Source organism: Lithobates pipiens, unplaced genomic scaffold, assembly GCF_037356315.1.
Source record: "Lithobates pipiens isolate NorthernLeopardFrog02 unplaced genomic scaffold, aLitPip1_a1.2 Scaffold_19, whole genome shotgun sequence".
Lineage (NCBI taxonomy): Eukaryota > Metazoa > Chordata > Amphibia > Anura > Ranidae > Lithobates > Lithobates pipiens.
This window is the reverse complement of record NW_027507764.1, coordinates 194577836-194586475: the sequence shown is the minus strand read 5'-3', so window position 1 is coordinate 194586475 and position 8640 is coordinate 194577836. Positions and strand designations below refer to the sequence as shown.

The following is an 8640-nucleotide window of genomic DNA, read 5'->3' as shown; positions in this document are numbered from 1 at the left end:
TGTTTATGTTGGGCTTCTAGATGTTGCATTTTTACTAATAATTCTGTTAACTTAGTTTCTCTTTCCTTCTTAATCCTTGCTCCGTGCTTAATCAATACTCCTCTGATTACTGCCTTGTGCGTTTCCCAGATTGTTCCCAAGGAACTTTCTGGGCCTTCGTTCTCCTGAAAGAAGAATTTTATCTCCTTTCTGACATCCTCCAGGACTAAAGGATCCTGAAGGAGGCTCTCATTGAGTTTCCACATCCTAGAGGTTAAATGTTTTTTCCCCGTTAAATTATATTTTAAAAATTTGGGGCATGATCTGACCAGGTAATTAGACCAATAGTGGCTTCCTTAACTGAGGATAACTGTTTATGCGGAATAAAAAACATATCTATCCGTGAATACACTCTATGCGGTTTGGAGAAAAAAGAGTAATCTCTTTCCTTGGGGTGTAATAATCGCCATATATCTACCAGTTTTGTTTCTGTTATTGCCTGGGCTATCCTCTTTCTTATTTTAGGTGTCACTGACGATGTCCCTGATGAGGTGTCTTCACTGGGGATTAATGGGGTATTAAGGTCTCCCCCCATAATCAACTGTCCTTCTTCGAATTCCATAAGTTTGTCAAGTATCTCTTTAAAAAAGAGGTCTTGTTGTATATTGGGGCATAATATGTTGCTAATGTAACTCCTACCCCTCCTATAGTCCCCTTTACAAACAGATACCTTCCCTTTGCATCTATCATAGAATCCCTATTGTTGTGAATTCATTAAGAAAAAAAAATAATAATAATACATTCATATTTACTGTCAAAGAGGTGAGATTGTTTAGGCCTTAGGAACAGATGATCTACCATGTTGCTATCATTGAACTATTACCCTCTTGAAGAACACAAAATACATGATCACTACATTAACTATTGAAAACTTTTACAAGCATGCATTGGGACAGAAACTCGCTGAAACAATGGTATCTTCTGTCACCAAATAAAAAGCTGTTTACTTATTTTGTTGGTTAGAGTGAGAAGGCCAAACTTGCATAAGTATTTATCACATGGAAATAACCCTTAACTAGAGAACCCCATTGTACGTAAGTAAAAGACTATTTGGACAATATACAACCGTGCAAATAGCTGACGCCTCATCCAAAAACATATTGAAGGACACAGCTAACCCATTTAATCATTTATTGGAAGCTCAGAGTTCATCCCAAAACATGCTGTAAGATTCATCTACCAGTATCATCTATATTTTTCTAAGCCATTCAATTTATACATAGGTCACAACTGAGATTATAAATTTAGTATCTAATGATCTAAAGAACTTTGTCATAAAGAATTATATATGAAAGTGTGATTATAAGTAGAAGTGTTTTAGCAACAAATTAGTATTATGAAAAACATATAATCATGATTATAATTGTATAAGAATTTAACCTATGTTTAGATAAACAAATATTGATTGGATACCCAAATTATACATGGATCCATATAGATAATAATTGTATGTGATATTGTTTGTGATATATCTAACCTGTGTCCTTTCTATATGGACTAAAGATTAACAGATATACATTGATATACATATATATCAACAATTTATGCAAGTGATTATTGAACTTTATGTTAAAGAGTATTTTACATTATGCCCTAATTCTTGAACACTCGAATATATTCGTTAGAACATATAAATAACGAATACATATTACAGAATTAGAAAAATATTCACTTAAAGAAATAAAACGCCAAACATAGGTGAGACACCTGGTGGTGGAAGGTGCTATTACCTTAAAATCACGAGACTCCCGGGAAAGCTAACCATTAAGTCTGCCGGCCAATGAGGGGGGAACACATACCCTCTGGGCAGAACTTAGTATAATTTTATAATCCTTTTGTTGAAGAGGATATTTAAGAAACTAGAAAGATGGAGAGAGGAGGAGGAAGCTCGGAGGAGAGCTGGGGGGAGAGAGTCAGGGGGAAGCTTAGGGACCCCCCCTGAGAAGGGACACTGGAAGACATGCCTGAATACACATTTTACATTCATGAAGATCCCTGCTCCTTGGAATGTTGAAGCCACGGCAGCCATCTTAAAATTCCTGGTAACTAATACTCCACACTAATAGCCATATTGGAAATGGGTAAATATATGTTTATCATCTATTTTATGTTCTCTTAAATATTGATGTTTTTGAATATTCTATTATTGAAATACTTCTCCCGAATCAATAACCGCCTTTTAGATTTTTCTCTAAATTAAATTTTTCATACATTTCTTTTTGCATAGATGCCAATTTTATTGACAAACAAATGTCTAATTTATTTCACATTGTTAACCACTTACTTACCTGCAGTATAGTAACGGTTGGATGTGTGAAATACAGACATTCTGTTTAATTGTCAATTATCAAAAGGTTATTGATTCTACCGAGAAATGATAATGGTGATAATTGTGTCCAAGGTACTACTACGCCCAGTCTGAGGGTGTTTCTATTAATTGTCAAAATGATCAAGTAATGTAATCTGTATTTTAATATTTCATGTAAATATTTGTTTTCTGTCAACCAATAAATGTAGCTATTTTGTATGATCACTCGTCTCCGTGAATACGTTTCACATATATAGACTGTGTCATATAGACTGATTCTGTATCTTAAAAATATCTTCGTTAAAAATTACTTAGTAAATATTGTGCGGGAAAATGTCCTTAAAAGCACAACATATATAAATGGAGGCACTGCGTGAGATAACGTTGATATTTTGTATAGGATCAATCATAGTTACGGTGGTGACAAATAATATGTTGCATGAAATTATTAATTATTAATTTTTTTTAAAAAAAATATTTTTGCCAAGAAAAATGTCTGGTCAAAGTGAATTTTATTTTGATGGGGATTATCAAGAGTCAGCCCTTAGTGGTAATATGAGTACTCAGACAAAATGGATACAAGAACAGGAAATGTTGGATATAATGTCAAAAAGTAACATGATAAATCATGCCGAAAAAAGTTTGTCTAATGAGAATGGTCTAGAAGCACTCATTGAAGACCTTATAAACCACACCCGTCAATCAATAAAAGACGTATGGAACGTGGAAGGTCAAAGCGTTGAACTCACAGACAGCTCATCTGAGACAAAGGAAATAGAAAGGCCTGATCACATGCATTTTGAATCAAGCACTAACCTGATGTATCTTTATAGTGAGTTTAAACGTCAATATACCCAACTAGAGAGTGATATCTTAGAATCCCAGTCCCAGTTAATAGGAGGGGAATGTGAGCTCACAAAAAAGCTAAAGGAGATTAAAGACAAGGCAGATTATTTTGATGAGGCTATAGTGACAATGGTGAAATATGAAACAGAACAGTTACAAAATGATGTAATAATGCTGGACGAATATCACCAATTAAATAAAAAGTATAAACAATCAAGAGAGAAGGAGAGGTTCTTACAGGAAACCCTAATTAAAGCAGAACAGATGCACAATAATACAATAATAATGCTGTACAAATGTTATCAATTAAATAAAGAAATAATAAACAATACAAGAGAGGAGAAGGAAAATTTTCTGCAGGAAAACGAGTCTCCTGACGAAAGTTGCCGAGTAATATGCAGTGGAAATTTAAAAGAAGAAACAAATCAGCTTAGGTCAGGACAGGAATCCCTAATTAAGCAACCAGAAGAATTAAAAGAACAAGGGGAGTTTATGCCTCAGGATAATGCTCAGATGCTTAAACCTGAAAGTATAGAGTCTGACAATACTCCAAAATCTGACTCTCAACCTAAAATTTGGGAGTTACATAATGAAAAAGAATTAGAAAAAGAAACTATATTCTACCCCAAGCCATCTGTAGAGCAAAGGGGGGTAAAAATTGAACCACCACATGAAGTTATGCCTAACCAGTTTTCTTTGGGATCAGAGAAAAATACAGGCACCCCTAAACAGGACGCCTCAGAAATAATAAAAATTTTAAAAGATGCTGTCCCGGTGTTTAAGGAAGAGGGATCCATGCACATTATTGACCACATTGAAATCTATGAAAATGCTTTATCAGTTTTAGGCCTAAATGATGACCAATCTAAGATTCATTTCTTACCGTGGGTATTTGAACCCAAACTCCGTTCATTCTGCGAAGATGTAATAAGTCTGTGGGGTACTGCCTGGCAAATAATTAAAAACATCTGTCATCTAGGATTTGTCCCACATAAAAATGTTAACGCAGCTAGAGTGGATATACACAATATCACATGTACCAGTGATCAAAGCCCCACCGAAGTTATGGCTGTGCTCAAGGGTGCTGTCCACTTAGCAGAAAAGGAGCCAAGTTATAATGAACTTGGGTTTGAACCCATGTTCTTCGAGGCCCCGCCTACCCACATAAAAGTGAATTTGGTGAAAGATTACAAAGGGGGGTGTTCACTGGAGTCTCTGGTAAAAGAGAGTAACAATTTGTACTCTATCCAACAAACTGGTGAAAACAATGGAAGGCCTGAAAGCCCTATAATGAAACTTGTGGATGAATTTTATGTATCTCCTCAATCATTACAGCCCAAAACCAAGAGAAAGAGATACGCTGATATAGTCAGAGAGATGCTACCGAGTCTCCCCAGCGGGAAACCAATGTCCCCACCCATCAGAAGGGGGGAGCAGAGACCACCCTTTAGAGGGGGAGTTAAAAGACCACCTCAGGAGTCTCATCCAAAGGATCCAGACCCGAGGTTTAGGAGAAACTATAGGGTATATCTCCAACGGGTCAGATTTAAAACTAAGGGTAGACACCCTCACCTTTACCGGTGTAATGGACTTCGGGGGCCTACACGGGTAAATAGGGAGAAATTACAGGGTAAGACACCCCAAAATCCCCAGAACAATAGGGAACAACTAAGGCCCAGACAACTATCCCAGAATCAAGACAATGTTTCTGATGTGGATATGTCTGATAAAACTGAGCCAGTAGTCCCCAGAAAGTACAGAAACCGGGTCCCACGAACCAATTCTGATCAGCCTGTAAGCAATACGGAAACCAAAATAGACAAAATTATGGATATGTTACATGATTTCATTGCTATACGGAACGTGAAGAACACTTCTTCAAGGGGCAAATCCTGTGGCCAGCCCAAGGGCCACAGAGCCTTTTAAGCGCCTATGTTAAAATAAATCAGAGGAATGCACTGAATAAAGATATAGGAAGCAGAGGTTCTAACACCATGTTTTTCCCCAGGTTACAGTAATGAGGATCCTGAAATCCCTACCGAGGGATTGTGGTTGTTAGATATTAACTATTCTCCTATTTTTCAGTGGTCACTTCATTCCTCTGACATAAACAGGTCGCTCCAAACAGCTCAATTTCAAGAAGTCCCGAAGACGGTAATTCCAGAGGAAGACCGAATCCTAAAGACATAAATATCAGGAGGCCTAAATGGTTTGATATTTTGGTAAAAGATGAGGAGTCACCCATATAAGGTAGTTTGATTGCCTCAAATGAGTTGTATTGACACCCCAAAGGGGGAAGATTTTATCTGTTTTATTCCTCCCAAGTAGAAGGTTGACTATGATGTCAAATATGTTGTTACTGACAGTAAGTGTCACATGTCAAACTGAAATGTTTTTAATTGTTATTATTCCAGAACCGCTACAATTAAGCTAAAAAAAAAAAAATGGTTCTGAAGAACATAAGTCAGTCAGAATTGTCTGGTATCCACAGATATTAATAAATGGCCTCATGATATTGAGCCCTGGAGCTTGGTCTCCCATAGCAAAAGTGTCATACATTGTCTTGATTTCCAGAGTGTTTAGTTAAAGGACTGATAACATTATGGGAAAGAGGAGGGCTCTGAGGAAGCCCAGGATACCAACTTGACACTGAGATCTCAAACACAGATCATGTTAAAAAAAAAAAACTTATATATCTTTTCTCATGGAATCCATTTTCATTTACAGGACTAAGATGTCCATGAGCCGGTCAACAGAACCGAGAGTCCAACATGTGTGAACATCCAGAGAAGGAACCGTATGGGGGATCCAGGGATACCACTGATGGCCAGTCTACATGGACGGAACCCACCAGGACGGCCAGGACTAAAGGTGCCCGGAATGGTCCATTTCCTGCCAATCAACAGATGACGGTCCTGAGATGCACACATCGATCACAAACCCATTTTGTTTTTCAAAGAGTTACACTCATCTGCAAGTGTCTATACCTCTTAATTATATATATCCATAATCCGGATCCATCGTCACAACTCAACTTACAAGGCCCGAGCGAAGCCATATTTCTTCAAACTGTTGCATTGGTGAAGTCTTTCAAACGACTTCCGGCATTTGAACACTTCACAAGGGGGGCTTTGTTGTGAATTCATTAAGAAAAAAAAATAATAATAATACATTCATATTTACTGTCAAAGAGGTGAGATTGTTTAGGCCTTAGGAACAGATGATCTACAATGTTGCTATCATTGAACTATTACCCTCTTGAAGAACACAAAATACATGATCACTACATTAACTATTGAAAACTTTTACAAGCATGCATTGGGACAGAAACTCGCTGAAACAATGGTATCTTCTGTCACCAAATAAAAAGCTGTTTACTTATTTTGTTGGTTAGAGTGAGAAGGCCAAACTTGCATAAGTATTTATCACATGGAAATAACCCTTAACTAGAGAACCCCATTGTACGTAAGTAAAAGACTATTTGGACAATATACAACCGTGCAAATAGCTGACGCCTCATCCAAAAACATATTGAAGGACACAGCTAACCCATTTAATCATTTATTGGAAGCTCAGAGTTCATCCCAAAACATGCTGTAAGATTCATCTACCAGTATCATCTATATTTTTCTAAGCCATTCAATTTATACATAGGTCACAACTGAGATTATAAATTTAGTATCTAATGATCTAAAGAACTTTGTCATAAAGAATTATATATGAAAGTGTGATTATAAGTAGAAGTGTTTTAGCAACAAATTAGTATTATGAAAAACATATAATCATGATTATAATTGTATAAGAATTTAACCTATGTTTAGATAAACAAATATTGATTGGATACCCAAATTATACATGGATCCATATAGATAATAATTGTATGTGATATTGTTTGTGATATATCTAACCTGTGTCCTTTCTATATGGACTAAAGATTAACAGATATACATTGATATACATATATATCAACAATTTATGCAAGTGATTATTGAACTTTATGTTAAAGAGTATTTTACATTATGCCCTAATTCTTGAACACTCGAATATATTCGTTAGAACATATAAATAACGAATACATATTACAGAATTAGAAAAATATTCACTTAAAGAAATAAAACGCCAAACATAGGTGAGACACCTGGTGGTGGAAGGTGCTATTACCTTAAAATCACGAGACTCCCGGGAAAGCTAACCATTAAGTCTGCCGGCCAATGAGGGGGGAACACATACCCTCTGGGCAGAACTTAGTATAATTTTATAATCCTTTTGTTGAAGAGGATATTTAAGAAACTAGAAAGATGGAGAGAGGAGGAGGAAGCTCGGAGGAGAGCTGGGGGGAGAGAGTCAGGGGGAAGCTTAGGGACCCCCCCTGAGAAGGGACACTGGAAGACATGCCTGAATACACATTTTACATTCATGAAGATCCCTGCTCCTTGGAATGTTGAAGCCACGGCAGCCATCTTAAAATTCCTGGTAACTAATACTCCACACTAATAGCCATATTGGAAATGGGTAAATATATGTTTATCATCTATTTTATGTTCTCTTAAATATTGATGTTTTTGAATATTCTATTATTGAAATACTTCTCCCGAATCAATAACCGCCTTTTAGATTTTTCTCTAAATTAAATTTTTCATACATTTCTTTTTGCATAGATGCCAATTTTATTGACAAACAAATGTCTAATTTATTTCACATTGTTAACCACTTACTTACCTGCAGTATAGTAACGGTTGGATGTGTGAAATACAGACATTCTGTTTAATTGTCAATTATCAAAAGGTTATTGATTCTACCGAGAAATGATAATGGTGATAATTGTGTCCAAGGTACTACTACGCCCAGTCTGAGGGTGTTTCTATTAATTGTCAAAATGATCAAGTAATGTAATCTGTATTTTAATATTTCATGTAAATATTTGTTTTCTGTCAACCAATAAATGTAGCTATTTTGTATGATCACTCGTCTCCGTGAATACGTTTCACATATATAGACTGTGTCATATAGACTGATTCTGTATCTTAAAAATATCTTCGTTAAAAATTACTTAGTAAATATTGTGCGGGAAAATGTCCTTAAAAGCACAACACTATGATTCCATGCTACTGTTTTTGATATCATAATGGTGACTCCCTTAGTTTTGGAAATCGGGTTAAGCGCATGGTAAACCGTTGGATACCCCGTAGACCTCAGCAGAGAGAAATTATTTTCTCTGAAATGTGTTTCTTGAATAAACGCTACATCTATCTTCAATCTCTTTAAATCATGAAGTAACATTCGTCTTTTTTCCGGGACGTTCAGTCTCTTTACATTCAGGGACATTATTTTTAAAGTTTCCATATCTCCTTGGGGAAAGAGGCAGAGACAAGTAAAGGTGCAAACAAAAAAAAAAAAAAAAAAAAAAGGGGGGGGAGAACCCCCTCTAACCCTACCCCCTCCCGCCC

At 36.2% G+C, this 8640-nt stretch overlaps 1 long non-coding RNA gene across 1 annotated transcript; it reads left to right on the top strand.

The window, feature by feature from the left end:
- Positions 1-851: 851 nt before the first annotated feature.
- LOC143996513 (uncharacterized) lies at positions 852-8154 on the top strand. Its single transcript, XR_013277561.1, has 2 exons — positions 852-2120; positions 5921-8154. It is a non-coding gene; the product is annotated as an uncharacterized LOC143996513 (long non-coding RNA).
- Positions 8155-8640: the final 486 nt, after the last annotated feature.